This window comes from Jaculus jaculus, chromosome 5 (assembly GCF_020740685.1).
Source record: "Jaculus jaculus isolate mJacJac1 chromosome 5, mJacJac1.mat.Y.cur, whole genome shotgun sequence".
NCBI classification, from domain to species: domain Eukaryota; kingdom Metazoa; phylum Chordata; class Mammalia; order Rodentia; family Dipodidae; genus Jaculus; species Jaculus jaculus.
This window is the reverse complement of record NC_059106.1, coordinates 130,111,656-130,132,064: the sequence shown is the minus strand read 5'-3', so window position 1 is coordinate 130,132,064 and position 20,409 is coordinate 130,111,656. Positions and strand designations below refer to the sequence as shown.

Below are 20,409 nucleotides of genomic sequence, written 5' to 3'. Positions count from 1 at the left end.
ATGTTGTTGTATGGTAAACTTTGGCTCTTTTGTGTTTTGATAATTTCTTTTTTCCATGGAATGTTTGAATAAAATTACAGATCATTCTGTTTTAATCTTGTGATTTTTATGGAGTTGCAACTGTCATTTAAGTAAAATTCACCTCAGAGTTTTGACATTTAAAAGGTTATATGAGGGCTGGAGAGATGGCTTAGCAGTTAAGCGCTTGCCTGTGAAGCCTAAGGACCCCGGTTCGAGGCTCGGTTCCCCAGGTCCCACGTTAGCCAGATGCACAAGGGGGCGCACGCGTCTGGAGTTCGTTTGCAGAGGCTGGAAGCCCTGGTGCGCCCATTCTCTCTCTCTCTTCCTCTATCTGTCTTTCTCTCTGTGTCTGTCGCTCTCAAATAAATAAATAAAAATAAAAAAAAGATTACTTTAAAAAAAAAAAGGTTATATGACCAGTAGAGGCAGCCTTATCATGTATTAAGCATATTATTAACAGTTTATATAACTTCTGAGGCTGAGATTGCCTGTGGCTTACTAAGATCTGCTTTATAATGTTTTCTCCATGTTAAATTTAAGTTCTGAGGCTTCTTTTCCAACCCATCCTTTACTAATTCACCACAATACAAGACAACTCAAGAAGTTTTCACTCTAGATGAATAACCACACCCATAGCATGGAAGTGGAGAACCCATTTGGAGTGGCTTTCCATGCTTCACTAACCATGTGTACTGACATTAGAAAGATTCGACTTGCGGTACAGAAAAGATTCACAGAGTGTCATTAAGTTCTTTTTTTTTTTTTTTCAATTTTGGGGAATTGCACAAATTTAAGAAATACTTTTTTCAGTTTTCAGAAGTATTGGGGTGGTTCAGAGAATGTGAAGCTTTGGACCTTTGTCCTTTTGTACAAATAGAAAAGATGTAACACATTTGTGGGCCATCAAACTGGGTTCACAGCCATTTTTCTACTGAGTAGCTATGTGATCTTGAATAACTTCATTTACTTTTCTCAAAATAAATTATATAGATAGATAGATAGATAGATATACATATACCCAAAGATAATAATATAACTTTCTTTCTCCAAAGACTAGAAATGCTCATGTACTTGAGATCAGCACTCATATATTGTAATATGAAGTAAACATTTGCAGTAACCTAACTGATGTGACTGTTGTGACTCATGTGTGTGGGAGAGGCAGATTAAATAGTGAGACTGTCAATTACAAAACAGGGGAGGTCCAGTGATATGACTAGGAGCCATGCCCTGTTCTCCAGGAGGTGGGTGCAAGGAGCTGGATGATAAATTAATCAGAGATCAGATCAAGTCAAACAATATACAGTTGGGCTGATTTACATTCTTTTTGGAAACCTGAAGAAATGCTCTCCTGGGTTGAGAGAACAATAATAATCTTACTCATAGCATGAAATCAGAGAACCTCTTTGGAGTAGCTTTTCATACTTAACTAATTAGGTACAATTAAGTTAGAAAGATTACACTGTTCTGTACTGACACTGAGGGAAGAATTCTGTAATGAAAATTTTTCAAGACATGAGGAAAATAATATTTCATTACAGTAATATTCCTTGTCTTCTTGGATAAAAATCATTCACCCATACTTAAATATTGGTTTCCCCATAGTTATGAGACTCCCTCCTATATTTAGACTGAAATATATACATCTACTTCTGTCACTTCAGGTACTTGAAGTTCCAAATTTGAATGCAATTCCAAAAGTATGTAAAACCATTTCCCACCCATATGTCACATATAGCTGGGAATATAGGGACCCTCTAATCTTCCTTAGCTCTTATATTTCACGGTCAAAATCAAAGCAATAAATAAATTGTACTCTGGATCTGTCTCTTCCCCTTTCTCTCCATCTTTTTCCCTTTCCCAGTTGCCCTAAGTTTCCCTCTTCACCCTCCACAGGCATTCATTCTAGTTACTCTTTGGAGTGTCTTACAGAGAGGATGTCAAAGCCCCCTCCAGCATCATTCTCACTCTAGCTTACTGTTCAAAATACCAAATGGATTATGAAAAGTTAAAACTAAATTATTATATCATCTCTATCTGGTAATACCCTGACCAACAAAAACAATTCATGTCCACTCAGAATCTTTCCCTCCCTCATTCTGTACATGCAGAAATACTTTATTGATGTAAATTTTTCAATTATATTTTTAATTCCAAGAAAAGATTACAATATAAAAAAACTATGCAGAGATAGCTTGAACTTTAATTTCACATCAAACTCCTATGTAAGATAAAAAGCTCCCCAATTTAAAATTATTTTGGAGTTAAAGATAAGAAGCATCAAAATCTAAAATAATGGAAGGTCTATAATAAAATTATTTTCCCATCTGCATTGAATTACTAAACAGATTTCAGTTCAGTTCATGTTCAAATTTGATCTACTCTGTCTCATTCAGAAGATTTTTGAGGTCTAGGAAAAGCTGATCATTGTGAGTACACCCAGTAAGGAGGACAACACCAGATCACAAATACTGGGGTGGATCTCTTTCTTACTGTCCATTGTCCTTTGTCTTAAGATTTGGTAGAATATTATGAAAAAATAATAAAAATAATAGAAAAAGAAGTCAATTATTCAGTTAATAGCTGTGGTAGGCTGCCTCACTAGCTTCAGGGTCTCATTGGTTGTGTTAATCTAATGCTTGGTACTTAGTGCACCTCACTTCTAAAGTCCTGTGAGTTGGTGGGACATAAAAGGTTATCAGGACATTAGTTCAATTTCTTCATTCAGCAGCTTTGTTGCAAGTTTGCAAGGCAAAATTATGATCTTAGCTTCATCAAGATCTCAATTTACTTCAGAGGGCCAGCAGGTACAATCTGAAAACATAAATTCATGTGGGGTAGGAGATTCTCTTATTCCTCTTAGCGTGCACTTGGGGTGGCTGTATTGTCCCCATTTAACCTTTCTTGTCCTGAGAACAGTAGTTTTGGGGAAAACCAGAAATTATTTTTAACAATATATCCTCAAAAAAAAAAAAAAAGCAATCATTCTTGATAAATGAAACAATCTTATATTTGTTCACTATTAGTCTTTACCATTTCATTCCATAGGGATAATTTGATGCTATTCATAGATTAAAATCCCCCAGTGTGGTGGTTTGATTCAGGTGTCCCCCATAAACTTAGGTGTTCTAAATGCTAGGTTCCCAGCTGATGGATATTTGGGAAATAATGCCTCCTGGAGGGAGTGTATTGTTGGGGGCAGGATTATGGGCTTTATAGCCAGTTTCCCCATGCCAGTGTTTGGCACACTCTCCTGTTGCTATGGTCCATCTTATGTTGGCTAGGGGGTGATGCCCACCCTCTGTTCATGTCATTGTTTTCCCCTGCCATCATGAAGCTTCCCCTCGAGCCTGTAAGCCAAAATAAACCTCTTTTTCCCAGAAACTACTCTTGGTTGGATGATTTCTACCAGCCATGTGAACCGGACTGCAACACCCAGCAATCATGATTTTGATACCCAGTTTCAGATGTGAAGTAATGCTCTGTTAAATCCTAAATAAATTCATTAGTATGCTAAATCTTCTTTATCCTTTTTTATTTTATTTTATTTTTTTGTTTGGTTTATTTTAGCCACTGCTCTTTAGGACAGAAAGTTTGCAACATCTCTACTCACTGTGTGGTGTTCAGCTTTCTTATAAGAGCTAAGATAAGGAGAAGGAAGAGGAGTGAGTTGTTATCTCCGGAAATGTCAGATGCTTAGTCTTTTTCCCCCTCTTGGAACATTTATTTCAATGACTTAAGAAAATTCTTCCTGAACATTTTGCTTTCAACTCCTTTGTACCTCTTTCTTCACAGTAGTACTTGTCAAATGGAAACATCTGAGGAATAATCCCATTTACTTCTTGTTTAGGTATTCTAGACATTGGACAGGACTATGGATATATTCCAATTCCAAATTCCTTGCAATCTTTGCATATATAGATCAGTTCCAGCACTATTAAGCTTTCCTGGATCAGATCAGCCACCAAAGCATGTGGCCAGCCTGAACTCAAAATCTCTTGGAAAGAAGCTGCAAATGAGGCTTTACTGATGTGTAGATTTTACAACTCAGACAATTTTCATCTGAATAGGTTAGGGACCCAGGCTTCTTTCCTTTTGACTGACAAGTGTAGAACTTTCAAATGCAGGTTATCTCCAGATACTAGGTGTGTATGAAGAAAGCTTATAACTAAGCAGAGCTCAGTGTAACACCCATGTTTTGTTTTTCTGATTCACAAATCCCTCAATTCCCACTCATTAGTGAAGAGCCTCACACATCTTCCTTTTCTGTTCTCTTAGTTCCAGGCTTATCTAGCTCATTTTAGCAGAAAACATAATATTATTTTAAAGCAGGATTCTTTTCTATTGGGCTTAGGAGATGGCTTATTGGATAAGAGCCTGAATTAGATTCCTAGCATCTATGAAAGATAACAAGCAGGGGGCTGAGGAAATGGCTGTATGAAGAAGTATTTGCTGTGAAAGTGCAATGACCTAATGTCAGATCCCAGAACCCATGTAAAGCTGGATGTGGTAAATTACTTCTGTAATCCACGTGCACCTACAGTGAGGTGGGAGGTGGAGATAAGAGTATCTCTCCAGGGGCTAGAGAGATGGCTTAGTGGTTAAGTGCTTGCCTGTGAAGCCTAAGGACCCCAGTTTGAGGCTTGATTCCCCAGGACCCACGTTAGCCAGATGTACAAGGGGGCACACGCGTCTGGAGTTCGTTTGCAGTGGCTGGAGGCCCTGGCGCGCCCATTCTCTCTCTGTCTCCCTCTTTCTCTCTCTGTCACTCTCAAATACATAAATAAAAATTTAAAAGAAGAGAATCTCTAGAACTTCACAGACCAATTACAGTGATATATGTAGTGATGGGCATCAAGAGACCCTGCCTCAGACCAGGTGGGAGGCAAGGAGTAAAATGGGATGTTCACAGGTATGCAGTGGTATGTGAATGCCTGAACTCACACACAGGAATACTCAAACACATCACACATAACACACACACACACACAAAATTACCAAATAAAGTACAAGCATGACTACATAAACCTATAACACAGAGCTGGGGAAAGGAAAGAAATAGGAGAATATCTGGGTCTCAGAGGCAGGGACATGTCTTTGGTTAGCAGGAGTATGTCTAGATGCAGGAGCCGGTCTAGTAGTTCAAGGGTAGGAGTGTTTTAGGGCACTGGGATCCAGAACACTCTTGGCTTCAAAAGACTGTGTCCAAGGGTTCATGCAGATCCAAGCAAGCCTCAATTGGTTGGACGGGTTATACTAATTTGGTGGAAAAGTGGCTGTCAATCTTGGACAAAAGGGTGAAACCCAGGCAAAGCTGTCCCAACCAGGTGGGAAACCTTCCCCTGATGTTGCAGAGGATGTGGAAATACTGCATTAGATGGGTTACATATAAATACTTCTAGTCACAGCTCTGATTACAGGCAAGGGAGGAACCCACAATCCTACCAATATTACACAGACACACACAAACATTTTTTCAATGTTACTTAAATGATTGCATATGGAGTGGAAAGTGGATTTCTTGAAACTCTTTTTTTTTTTCTTTGAGGGTACCCTATAAAAAAGAAACGTTCTTAGAACTACAAAAAAAGAAAGACAATAAAGAAATATTCAGAGGAAAACCACAGTTCTGTTTAGAGTTATCTTGTCAATTTCCTCCCTTACTGCCTCATTTCATCCTTGCAGAGAAACTTTCTTTTCATCTTGGAGATTTTTCTCATCCAAAATACAGGAACTCTAGACTTTTTCTCACCAGGATAGAAATTTCTATGTGACCTCCAGACATTGCAATTTCCCATGAGTGCCAACAAGCATCCTCTTGATTCTACAAGTAAACACACACCGGAATAGTAGATGCATAAGCATAGCTTCTCATTTGGAAGCAGCACACTTACCCCTTTTTACCCAGATGGAATCACTTGCAAAAGTTGGTTTATCTCCCCAAGACCAAGAACAGCCGTGATTAAAGGGGAAAACATATACATTTAGGAGACTTTTTGATAGGCATAACCTCTCCATTTAGCCAAAAGGCAAATGCTTCCCTCTGGAGAACTGTCCTCCACACAGGAGCCAACTGTTGACATTATGCCCCGCCTTGGTTACCCGCATCCCACTGTGGTTACCACTATCTCCTCTCAGTGGAATGGGGGGCCAGTAAGAGGGGACAAAAGAGAATGCAACCATTTGCCATATGTTCATAAAGTCCCCCCACCATTTTTTTAAATGGGTCACTTGCTTTTTTAAATCCTGCTCCAATTTCACCTGTTATAACATGTGTGTTTATTTAAATAAAAACTCAATCTTCTTCTTTTTCTCATTTTTTATAACTATTCCAAACGCATAAACTCTCTTTGATTTTGGTGTACTTATTTATGCACCTCTTACTGCCTCTGAGGTTGGGGTATGTTCACGCACAACGGTGTCCCAAACGTTTCTGTGTGACACCCTTTCTTCTTTAGTGGCGCCTGGGTCAGTGTCTAAGACCTGACAATAGAGACTGAAAAAGCAGCAACAATGATGAACATGCAATAACGAATGTCAGGATTTTACTCTTGTAATTTCATTATGTTTGCTTATGTTTTTGTTATTGTGAAATGTCTGTATATTTTAATCAGTATTTTAGTAGCCTGACTATATGTTAGTCCTAAATACTTCTAATTCATCCCTGAAAGTGTTAGTACATTTTCATACCTAGCTGGAGTAATTTTCTCCAAGTTGAAATATGCCGTCCTGGAGGGATCCTCATTTTGAATCAGGAAGAAAGCAAAACTTACAGCGTGCTCAAGGCTCCTCCCCAGAGGGATACCAACAAAAGCAGTAAACAAATACTGAGAAAAGGACTCTCTCTAGCCTGTTGAACTGCCTGCACTTTATGGAGGGAGCTCCAAAGGTGCAGCTTTCATGAGTCATCACCCATGCTGGAGTGGGCGAGTCCTTTGAGTCATCCACACTCCTTTAAGGGACCCCCTCACCCATAGTTTTATAAGTAGCCTCAACAAACTTCTCATTTCACCAAGTTGGACTTCGGTGGGATCGTTTCTTTGGTCTGTCATTGATTCCCTATCTGGGGTGAATACTAAGGTTCATGCCACCCTAGTAAACATCTCATAACAGTAAACAACTCACTATTATCACATCACCAAAGTAGCATACAAAAATATATTCTAATATAAAACTCTTCAATGTTTCCCAGATATAATTAAGTTAAATTTTATATTTTATCTGAATCAAATTTTAGAAAGCATCTTTTAAATTTATTTTCATTGATTTCCTTTATTTTGTTTCTGACTTGTGGAGGGATGATATCATTTGCTTCCTAGAGAGGCACTTTCAGGATTTGCTTCATTGCCTCCTTGTGATGTCTTTAATTGCTTTTCAGTCGGCCTTGTGTCCTATGAATTAAAAGTTAGATAACAGTGTGTGTGTGTGTGTGTGTGTGTGTGTTTGATATGCTATATGTCTAATATATGCATGCATGTGTGCAGAAGCACATGCTGTGTGTACACAACTGGAGGCCTCTTTCCACCTATCTGTTTTCTTGAAACAAAGTCTTTCACTCAACCCAAAGCTGCCATTTTTGCTCTTTCTTTGGTCAGCAAGTCCTAGAGATCCTTCCATCTCTACCTCAGCATCTCCAGCAGGGCTGGGGTTCAGACACCTGTGGCCACATCCAGCTGTTTGCATGAGGGTTAGGGGAATGAATTCTGGTAGTATTTGGCCCTCTCAGGCCTTCATACTTATGCAGCAAGCACTCAACTGCTGACCATTCACCCAGTCCTATGAACCATCTCTTTAACAAGCACATCACACTCATTCTGTGTACACTATCTACACCTTAGTCACTTAGAAGGTTTTTGATTTGGTGTTTGTTTTTCCCTTGTTGTTTCTGTTTGCTTGGTTAGTGTTTTTGTTGTTGTTGTTGTTTTGTTTTATTGTTTTGAGGTAGGTCTTCACTTTAGCCTAGGCTCACCTGAAACTCACTCTGTAGCCCCAGGCTGGTCTTGAACTCACAAATATCCTCATCCCTTACACCCAGAGCTGGGATTAAAGGTGTGTTACAATGTCTCGTGCTTACTTCAAACTTATATGAATCATCTGATCTACCATCACATTATCTCATTTATGCTAAGTAACCTTTAGTTTATCTCATAATGGTGACAAAGTGAAAGAATGTTGATGTTGGCAATTTAATTATGACAAAGTGAATCAAATACTGTCTCCTTTACCATGAAAAAGAAAAAGTTATCACTTAAGGAAGGAAAGAAAATCACATATGAACCTAGTAATATCTATGATAAAAAGGACTTCAATTTGTGAAATTATGAAAGGCAAAGAAATGTATATTAATTTTTCATCACACCCAAGTTTAGAAAAGGTACAGCCACAATGCGTGATAAGTGTGTGTGGGTGTGTAGGAGAAGCACTCTACATTGGAGGTTAAGGAGACTACATTTTTTCTAGCATCTATTGGTCTTGCATGAATGCTCCATGTATTAACAGGGGACTATTGTGCTACTTTCAGAGATGAACAATTTTAGAATTGTTTCTTCTCTTTTCATAATACTTTTCATGACAGTATTCTTTTTCATTTAATTAAGTTGTACCTCAAACTTTCTCTAGGATATGAATTAGGAATATGTTAATATTTGCACATTTCTTTGAGTTCTTCCCTTTCAAGCTGTTTATTTTCACAAGTCATGCCCATCAATCCACATAATTTATGACTAGCTTCATCTTTAGAATCTTCATATTAAAAGATTTCTGCCATGAATAAAAAGGCTAATTAATATTCCTAGCCAAGTTTGCATATCATGGTGATACAAAGGCCTCTATTTTAAGTCTAAGCAGGTAGATTGAGGATAAGCATATTCAGCTGATAGAAAGAGCAGGACATTTATAAATATTCCTTTCAAAAAAGGAATTCATAAAAATTTGCTGACCAAACAAATAGCAAAAATGGCAGTGAATTGTTGGGGACGGGCTTATGGGTGTCATACATAGCCAGCTCCTTGCCAGTGTTTGGCACATTCTCCTGCTGCTAATGTCTACCTGAAATGGCCATAAGGCAATGTCCAGCCTCTGCTCACACACGTTTTCCCCTGCCATCGTGGAGCTTCCCCTTGAGTTTGTAAGCCAACATAAGCCCTTTCCTCTCATCAGTTGCTTTTGGTTGAGTGCTTTCTGCCAGCAAGAAGAAACTTACTGTAACAGGGAACTTTGGAAATTTTGAGTCAATCGTGACTTCTCTGATACTTCCTTTCTCAATGAGAAGGAGTGAGAAAAGCAAACTTTCTGCCTTTCAACGAGTGATATTTTGTCTTTGATTACTTATTAGTGTTTGTTTATAATTTTGTAGGTTAAATTAGACAGGTACCCAGAAGAATTAATAGTCATAATCTTATCTGAATGCTCCAAAAAATTTACAAAAAAAAAGTTTATAAGTTTCTAAAGAATGTAATATCTTCCACAGACTGGAGCTGGAAAAAATAATAATGAAATGAAACCTAAAGATGCAAAACAGAGCAATCAGGAACTCTTAAGAATCTTGTGACTAGAAATTAAGCATCACTTCATCTAGATTTGAATTTTATTCATATTTACTGGTATATTATTACATGCAGTGCTAGATGGTGTTTAACCTTTTGGTAGTGTTAGATTAATTTTTTGTTGCATAAGCAGATCAGAAGTTGATGATTGAAAACTTAAATATATACAAAGCACAAGGCTTAAGGTCAGCAATGATTATACATGATATTTCTGGGAAATATTAGGCTGAAAACTTGATGTATTTTCAAATGTTTTTGGAAAGCCTTCAAGTGTACACCTTTAATTAGATCCAAAATATCTAATTTGGATGACTATTATACATTACATTGGGTAAATGCATTGTTCTAAGAATAATCTTATTTGAAGAGCCTTATATTTTCATGACAAAATTTTCCATCATGAGATAAATTTGAGAAATATTGAGTTAAACAAATTCATTTCTCATAGAGTTCACAAATATTTTAGTATATCTTTACATAATGATATCACCAAAATGCAGTAAGATTTTTTTTTAATTACTTCAGACTTTCTTTTTTTCACATGGATAGTAATTTAATGTGGTATGCTGGACATTGTGACTGACATGAATTCAGAGTGAATTGTGACTCTGAAAGGTACTGAGTTTTATAAATTTATTTCAGGGCTGGAGAGTTTAATTAGTGGTTAAGTTTCTTGCCTACAAAACTTAAGGACCCAAGTTCAACTCTCCAGTACCCAAATAAGGCAAGATGCATAAAGTGGTGCATATATCTAGAGTTTGTTTGCAGTGGCTGGAGACTGAGGTATGCCCATAGCTCCACCTCACTCTCTCTGCTCCCATATGAATGAATAAAAGAATTAAAAAAATATTCCAATGAACATTTAAAGTACTGATAATGTAGATCATATTAGGACAAATCCACACTGGTTTAGTCCTTCATCTGCGGTCAAAGGCTTTGGTCCCATTATAATTGCCTTTGTTACTTCAGTGGGACTTTTCTTGTGGTTTCTCTAAGATTACCAAACTGCTCTAAATTGGTAAAACTAAAATTTGTAACACTGTTTCCAAAGAAATACACTTGTTTACATCTTTTCTTGGTTAGTTCCACTTGCCAGGTGTTCTTGACCTGAGAACCTTGAGTCACAAGGATACTTGAGAATTGACCAAGGAATTGAAATACCCTTACCATACAGGCTAATAGTTTCCCTTTGTGCAGAAATCTTTTCATCATTTCCCGCTTGCGTTCTGAATCAATCTGGAAGCACAGAATTCTGTCCTCTAGTTAACCTCCCCAGGGATATAGACATGTGACTTGAGAGTCAGTCTATATTTGCTACACCAACTGGTTATAACCCCCTATACTGGACAGAAGCCACTTAGAAGTGTATTTTGCCTCAGAGTTCTTAGGGTAGAATCCATTATGATAGTTAAGGCATGGTGGTAGCAGGAGTTTGCATCCATGAAAGCAGCACCAGAGAATATCTGGGCACAACTCAGAAACTGACTCAGAAGCAGAACCTTGATGCCATTAAGCCTGGCCTAGAACTTTCAAAGGCTTTCCCTTAGTGTCCCACTTATCCAACCTGGCATCACTTCTTAAAATTTTTACAACTCACCAAAATCATCAATAGCTGGATATCAAACATTCAAACATGATTCTATGGGGTTATATTTTTTTCACATTCAACTATCATAACTCTTCCACTGTAGTGAATTAAAATTGTACATCATTCCAAGACAGGATGTGAACAAGAATAACAAGAATTGCATCTTTCATTCTTTCCCTCTTTTCATTCCTTTCTTTCTTTGTTTTATTTTGTTTTTCTTTGGTTGTTTGTGGCAAGATAGGATCTCACTCTAGCCCAGGCTGTCCTGAAATTGACTTTGTAGTCCCAGGCTATCCTTGAACTCACAATAATCCTCTTACCTTCACCATCTGAGATTCCTGCCATGTTCTCCCGTGACCAGCTGGAAAGAATATTCCAATTTACCTTTTGATCATTGCCCAGTATGTATATATTCATTTGGTTTAATTTACATGCTGCCTCTTTTTTAATGACTTTAATATCACAGTTTTAATATTAATTTGATCAATTTCTGTGATATTTCATAAAACTTATGTAATGTGGTCACTTATAAATTCAACAAATACTTTTTTCTTAGTTTCTTATTTCAGAATCATATGCTCTGGTTCTTGAAGGATGTGTGTTCAGTTAAAAACAGTCCTAACCTCCATTATCTTTGTTTGAAGTACTTCTTTTTTAATTCATCCTTCTCTTCTTGTTCACCAATGCAATTCACCAACAGCCTGCTTAGCAATGACTTTGAAACATAAATTATATTACCTCATAGCATTCTTAAAATATTTGAGAGGCTACCCACCATATGCTGAATGAAAGACAAACTTCTTGACACAATTTCTAAGGTCCTGTGTTATCTCAAACCTATATCAGATATTTTTCTCACCCAAGCTACTCAATCTTGCATGCCAATTTATTTATTTATTTATTTATTTATTTATTTATTTATTTATTTATTTATGTATGTATGTTCCATGAAACACACACTTGTCTCAGAGGCCTCCCATTGGGATTTTCTCATGCTAATGAACCTACCCTAATGCTGGTATTTGTCAAACCTATTCTTTATTCAAGTTCACTACTTAGATGTCAATCCCAAGGGAAAATCAATCTGTCATGGCACCCTCATACCTCAAGTTCATTTGTCATCCCAACTCTTGTCAGTAGTTCAAGACGTACACACACCCATTCACCTTACTAGAGTAGAAGCTATGAAAGCAAGACTTTGTTTCGGTTTTGCTTTTTTTAAAAACTGGGATCAAGGCAATTCATATATGTTTTTTTTTTAAATTTTTATTAGATATGGACATATTTAGTTTGTAAACAACACACATTGGTACTATCCTTTCCCTCCTCACTATCCCTTTTCTAAAGAGGCCTTCATCAGTGGGGATGCATGTCAACCCCATGGGGTTTGTGGGTCATGCATTATGGAAGGGGAGGTAATGACTCTGTGCAGAATGTCCCAACTTGTGCCTCTAACAATCTTTCCACCCCCTCTTCTGCAAAATTCCATGACCCATGCTGGGACCATTGTAAGTATACTTCAATGATGGGCATTTAGGAGCCTCTGGATCTCTGGTTTGGTAGATGTTGAGTGTTCTCATTATCTTTGTCCATCACCCTCGTGCTGATATAAGATTCACTAAGAAAGCAGCACTTTTGATCATTTCCCCAATTCCTCTGTGGTTTCAGCTAGGGCATGGGTAGAGTGCACTGTGTCATTTATCTCCTCAGGTGTAGCTCCAGTCTGAAAAAGAAAAGCAGATTCTCCAATGGAGAGTCAGCACCATTTAAATGGGCTAACCATTATTAATTTAGAGAGAATTTAAAGGGTGTAGACCCCCTTATAGCCCAAGTTAGTGGGAGCTTGCCAATGAAAAGCAGGATCATTATCTGGATGTGATTCTGTTTCTCACATTCATATATATATATAAGGGGACTTGTTTCTTCCAGATTCCCAGCAGTTCTCTCCATGTGGTGTATTCAGCATAAGGGTCTTACCATTAACCTCTGGTGGGTAATCAAGTGCTCTAACAGAAGTCTGTCTTGTTTGTTTTGGGAGATCTACTAGATGTCTTTGATCAATAGCTCATTGTGAATATAAACCACATCCTGGTATAGGGAATTACAGGCCAGCACCAAGGGAAAAGAGAAAAGAAAAAGACAGAGAAGAAAGAGAATTAGGAAAAACTTAAGGTTAATTTTCATCTTACCCTCTCCAGGGCCTTTCAATTCAGGTGCTTCCCTAAGGTCCTCTTAAGGGTTTCACCATTTAGTCTGACTTCCAGGATATAGAATTCTATGATACCAGTTCAATTTGGGTTCAGTTTGTGCCTCCTCCCCACCCTTCCCCTTCCCACAAGCCCTACCCTCCCTGTTGTCCAAACCTGGACATGCTATTCAGGTATGTCAGCCACTCAGGCTGATCCAGGTTAGGAATCTCAGATGAGTGAGACCATGTGATGATTGTCTTTCTGTGGCTGTGTGAATTCACATAAAATTATCTGTTCCAAATTTGAGCATTTTTCTTCAAATTTTATCCTGTCATGTTTTTTTCTTACTGCTGAGTAGAATTCCATCATCTAGATATACCACATCTTGGTTATCCATTCATCCAATGATGTGCACCTGGGTTGATTCGAGTTTTTAGCTATTATGAATTGAGCAGCTGTGAACATGAATGAGCAAATATCTCTGAACTGAGATGTAGAGCTTTTAGGGTAAGTTCCCAGTAAGGTAATAACAGGGTCTGCTATAACTCTATATTCATCTTTTTCATAAGTCTCCATATTGATTTCCACAGTGGTTGTACCAGCTTACATTCCCACCAACAGTGAATGAGTGTTCCTATTTCTCCACAGCCTCACCAACATTGTTTTCATTTGACTTTTTTAATGTTTGATATCCTTACTGGGGTAAGGTGGAATCTCATAGTTGATTAAATTTGCATTTCCTTAATGGTTAGTAATGTTAAACATTTTCTTAAGTGTATGTTAGCCATTAGTAATTAGTATTAGTAATTAGTAATTCTTCCTTTGAGAACTCCATATTTAGTTCTCTGTCCCACCTTGGGAGTGGGTTGTTTGTTTTTTACTTTATTGTTTAGATTTTTTAGGTCTTTGTAGATTCTAGATATTAGGCTTCGGTCAGTGGTATAGCTGGCAAAGATTTTCTCTCATTCAGTGGGTAATCTATTGGCTCTGCTTAGAGTATGCTTGTCTGTGCAAAAGCTTTTAACTTCATGACATCCCATTGGTTGAGTGGTTATTTAATTTCCTGGGCTACTAGGGTTTTGTTCAGGAAGTATTTCCCCAGTGCTATATCAAGGAGAGTGCCTCATATCTTTTTTTTTTTTTTTCCAGTAGTTTAAGAGTTTCAGGTCTTATACTGAGGCCTTTAATCCATTTGGACTTGATTTTTGTGTATAGAGAAATGAGTGTGTCTAATTTCATTTTTGTACATATTGTCATCCAATTTGTCCAACACTGTTGAAGATGCTATCTTTTCTCCAGTCTACATATTGGCACCTTTGTCAAAGATCAAACAGCTGTAGTTACTTGATCTAAGGTCTGGGTCTTCAGTTCTGTTCTATTGGTTTATGTTTCTGTTTATATTCCAGTACTATCCTGTTTTTGTCACTATTGCTTTATAATAGCTTTAGATAGGATATGGGGATACTGCCAGAGGTGGGCTTTTTTGTTGTTGTTTGTTTTTTTTTTTGTTTTTGTTTTTCCTGAGGATATATTTGAATATCTGAGCCTTCTGCCTTTACATTTGAATTTTGAGATCATTTGTTCAATCTCTGTGAGGAATGATCCTGGCACTTTTAATAGTATTGCATTAAATCCATATATTACATTTGTTAGAACTGCCATTTTCATAATAGTAAATCTACAGATCCAGGAGCATGGGAGGGCATTCCATCTTCTCATGTCCTCCTCTATTTATTTATTTCTTCTGTGTTTTTATGTTTTCATGATATAGGTCTTTCATATCCTCGGTTAGTGTTATTCCAAGGTATTCAATTTTTTTTATTGGTATTGAAAATGGGACAGCCTCACTGATTTCTTTTTCTGTATATATGTCCTTTGCATATATAAAAGCTATTGATTTTTGTGCATTGATGTTTGTATGCTGCCACTTTGCTGAAGAAACTTATCACTTTTAGAAGTTTTGAGATGGAGATTTTTGGGTCACTTATATATAGGATTATCTCATCTGCAAATAGGGGCTAACGTAGCTTCTTCCTTTCCAATCTGATTCCTTTTTTTTTTTCTTTCTCCTGTATTATTGTTTGGGCTAGTACTTCTAGTACTCTGGTGAAGAGAAGTAGTGAGGGTGGGCGCTCCTGCCTTGTTCCTAATCTTAGTGGAAATTCCTTCTGTCTTTTCCCATTAAATATTATTTGGGCTTTAGGACCTTTACATATAGCCTTTATTGGGTTGGGATATAAACCCTCCCTGGCTATTGGTTCCAGTATTTTGATCATGAAGTAGTGCTGTATTTTGCCAAATGCCTTCTGCACATCAATTGAAATTATCATGTGGTTCTTATGATTGTTTATTTATGTGATGTATTACGCTGACCAATTTCCATTTGTTAAACCATCTCTGCATCCTTGGGATGAAGCCTACTTAATCAAGGTGGATAATGCTTTTGATGTGTTGTTGAATTCGGCTTGCAAAGATTTCGTTCAGAATCTTTGTGCCTATATTAATATGGGATATAGGCCTGTAGTTTTGTTGCACCTTTGTCTGGTTTTGGTATTATGGTGATGCTAGCTTCATAAAAGGAGTTGGGGAGGATTCCCTGGTCTCTGGTTATGTGGAACAGTTTGAGAAAAATTGAGTTTTGTTCCTCAATGAAGGCTTGATAAAATTCAGCTGAGAAGCCACCTGGTCCTGGAATTTTCTTTATGGGGTGGTTTTTGATTACTTTTCAATCTCCATGGATGTAATAGGTTTGGTTAGGAGATTAACCTACTCTGAGTTTAGTTTTGGTCAGTGATATGTGCCTAAGAATTCATCCAATTCTTGCAGATTATTTAATTTTGTGGAGTAGAGGTTTTGGAAGTATGCCATGATGATTCTTCCAATTTCATTCATGTTTGTTGTGATCTCTCTTTTTTAATTTTCTGATTTTATTAATTTGAGACCTCTCTTTTTTACTTGCTAAGTTTGGCCAAGAATTTGTCAATCTTGCTTATTTTTTCAAAGAATCAGCTCTTTGTTTCATTGATTTTTACTTTTGTTTTCTTAATTTCCAATTCATGAATTTCTGCTTTGATCTTGATTATTTCATTACATCTGTAGTGCTTTGGGTGGTTTTCTTCTTGCTTTTCCAGTGGCTTTTGGTGGGCAGTTAGCTTATTAATTTTGGATATCTCTGTCTTTGTAATGAAGGCATTTAGGGCTATGAATTTTCCCCTCATGACTGCCTTCATTGTGTCCAATAAGTTTTGGTAGGTTTGTTTTCATTATCATTCAATTCTAGGAATTTTACAATTTCACTTTTATATCTTCCATGACTCATTCATTGTTTAAAAGTGTGCTGTTTAGTCTCTAGAATCTGGTGGAGTTCTTGATATATCTCTTGTTAATTTCTGGCTTTAAAGCATTGTGATCCAACATGATGCAAGAAATAACTTCAATTTTCCCGACTTTATGAAGGCACGTTTTATGGCCTAATATATGGTCAATATTGGAGAAGGTTCCATGGGCTTCTGGGAAGAATGTACATTCTGTAGAGTTGGGGTGGAAAGTTCTACAGATATCTGTTAGGTCCAGTTGATCTATGATGTTGTTGAGCTCTATTATTTCCCTGTTGATTTTCTGCTTGAATAATCTGTCTATTGATGATAGTGGAGCATGGAAGTCTCAAACTATGATGGTGTTGGTGTTTTATTGTTGAGTAGATTTTGTTTTATAACATGTGATGCACATGTGTTTGGTGCATATATATATATATATGATTGTATGTTCTCATGTTGAATTATTCCCTTAATGAGTAAGAAGTAGCCTTCTTTGTTCTTTTTTATTATTTTTGGTTTGAAGTCTATTTTATCAGGTATTAAAATAGCAACACCCACTTCTTTTTTTATTTCCTCTTGCTTGGGATATCATTTTCCAACCTTACACCCTGAGGATGTGTCTATCTTTAGTGGTGAGGTGGGTTTCTTGAAGACAGCAGATACAAGAGTCCAGTTTTTTTTTTTTAATTATTTATTTATTTATTTATTTGAGAGCGACAGACACAGAGAGAAAGACAGATAGAAGGAGAGAGAGAGAGAATGGGCGTGCCAGGGCTTCCAGCCTCTGTAAACGAACTCCAGAAGCGTGCGCCCCCTTGTGCAACTGGCTAATGTGGGACCTGGGGAACTGAGCCTCGAACCGGGGTCCTTAGGCTTCACAGGCAAGCACTTAACCGCTAAGCCATATAAGAGTCCAGTATTTTGATCTACCCTGATAACCTGTGTCTTTTGATGGGTAAGTTAAGACCATTAATATTTAAGGTTATTACTTTGAGGTTTGAATTAATCTATGCCATGATGAGGTGTTTTATGGGGTTTCAGGATTTCTGATGTTTTGTACTATTTTGAGCCTGGTCTATTTTGGTTATTGTGATCTTCTTGTTGTTGGCTCTTGAGACTGGTTGTTTGACTGTTCTGTGTAGAGTATTCCCTCAAGGTTTGGCTTTGTGTTCATATGATCATAGAGTTAAGTTTTTTCATAGAAAGTTTTTCTTTCACCATCTATTATGAGGGATACTTTTGCTAGATAGAGTAGCTTGGGTTGGAAGGCATAGTTTTTCAGACTTTGAAGTGTTCCATTCTAGGCCCTTCTGTCTTTACAGTTTTCCATTGAGAAATCTAATGTAATTCTGATGGGAATACATTGCATGTTGTGAATTGTTTCTCTCTTGCTGCTTTTAACCCTCTCTCTTTGTTTTCTGTGTTAAGAGTTTTAACTATGATGTGTCTTGGAGAGTTTTTTGTTTGGTTCTGTCTATTTGGTGCTCTGTGGGCTTCTTGTATCTGGATGGATATCTCTTTTGAGAGATTCGGAAAATTTTCTTCAATAATTTTGCTGAATATATTCTCTGTGCTTCTGGCCTGGATCACCTCTCCTTCCGGTACACCCATGTTCCAGATGTTTGGTCATTTAAAGGTGCCGTACAGTTCCTTCATAGTCTGTTCACTTGATTTTTTGAATTTAGCAAAATTTTTGGCCTCCTGATCCATTTCTTCTGTTTTGTCTTCCATGTCACAGTTTCTGTCTTCCACATGAGTAACACTGTTGGTGAGGAGTTGTAGAGAGGTTTTTGTAATTTCTATTTGATTTTTGTTTTATGTTGTGTTATTTTTGCATTGCGTCCATTTCTTTTTTGAGGTATGATTTCAATTCAGATTCTGATTTTCTTGATGCTTCCTGGAGTTCATTCTTGAATTTGATCAAATCTTCATTAAGCTTAATCAACTGGTTGTTAAGACCTTCCATTTCTTGACTTACTTTCAATTTATTCATATCTCTTTGGAGGGTTCTAACATTTTCTTCAATCAACTTAAACCTACTGTCAAAAGCTGAACGAACACTCTAGGAGATGATTCTGTTCAATTTCCTTGATATAATTGTCGGTTCTTTGATGGTTTGCTTCCATTTCAGTGATTTTTTTGATTAAGTCTCTTTGGTTGTTCTGTTTTCATTTTGGGAATGATTTTCTGTTGATTTCTCAATGATGTCACTGGAGGTTTCCATTGTAGGACAAGTCATGCTTGGTAGAATTCTCTCAGTTTTCTGACTTTTGTTGGTTTTTATGCATTGTTGTCTGCCCATTTTAGGAAGACATTTTATTTTATTGAGGAAGAAGCATGTTTTTGTCCTTTGTCCCATGCACTTTCTAACTCAGGTGAAAAGGGATGTTGGTACCCAGTGGCCAGGCAGGATATCAGAGTAAAAGCTCTGATTCCACAGTTCACACAGGGACCAGAGCACCCCAAGCAAGGCACAATGTGACCTACCAGGACCAGGGGACTGGGAGAAGCCAGGGAACAGAGAACGGTCCTACTCACTCTGCACAGCACCCTCCAGCATACAGATGGGCTCAGGGAACTTGGACCAGGGAACTAAGAGGACCGAGGAAGGAGGGGTCTGGCCTACTCACTCCATACCACAGAACCTGCTGGCACACAGGCATAAGGAACCCAGACCATGGAGGTAGGAGGAGCCAGGAAACTGGGGTCTGGCCTCCTCACTCCAGGCCACAGAGCCTGCCAGTACACTGTGCAGGGGACCCAGACTGGGGAGGTAGGAGGAGCCCAGATGGCTTTGCCTTTAAATGATGCATGAAATTGGCTCTGGATTGATACCTGTAATAAAAAATAAAAAGGAACATGCACACATGTTTGCAAATCTGAGATATAAACTGTTAGCTCTATATGCAATCACAATAGTGTTTATTATTGAAATTGGATATTATTTGTTATCTCTAAGGTTTATGATAATTTTTTGAATTTTACATGTGAATATAAAAGGTTTCAAAATCTCTCATTTAACTTTTATGCTTGACTATATACTGTATTTATATATCATTATATATTATTTATGTGTCTTTTTAAAGAGTCATACAATGTTCCCCACTTATGACCTATATCACACTGTTTTCTCTAAATCATAGCTTACATATCTTGCTAGCTAAAAGGCACCATATTCCCTACATTCACGAATAATATCCTCAATTCCACTTTTAACAAATTCATCTCTTTTGTAATAATTGAAATCCAGAAGCGTGAAAATTTAACATTAAATTTAATGTGAAACACATGCTAAACTCCAATATCCCTGCTCCTTTCTTCTTTCTTTCTTTCTTTCTTTCTTTCTTTCTTTCTTTCTTTCTTTCTTTTCTTTTTTTCTTTCTTTTTTTATTTGTGAAAACTTAGTTCTGTTTCAATTAATTTTTTTTTTAATTGATGGCTTTTGGGAAACTATTTGTTGTTACTGATTCCTATCTCTTCCTACATACTCCCCTTTCCCAACTCCTCCAAGTACCTCTTCTCAGAATTTTTGTTGTTCTTCTTTTTTGTTGTTGTTCTATTTGCATGTCATAAGTATTCTATTCCCTGTCCACCTCTCCTTCCAGCTCATTTCTTGATCTTCACTTTTTGTCTTTATTCTGTTTATACTTTGATCAACATTTGTTCCCCTACATATGCACACTTAGAGATAATTACAAGCGAAGACCTATGAATCAGAAAGAACATGAGATATTGATTTTTCTGAGTTT

General features: G+C 37.2%; 1 pseudogene; it reads left to right on the top strand.

Annotated features, from left to right (window-relative positions):
- Positions 1–2,426: 2,426 nt before the first annotated feature.
- On the top strand, positions 2,427–2,553 carry LOC123461386 (annotated as a pseudogene).
- The last annotated feature ends 17,856 nt before the right edge of the window (positions 2,554–20,409 follow it).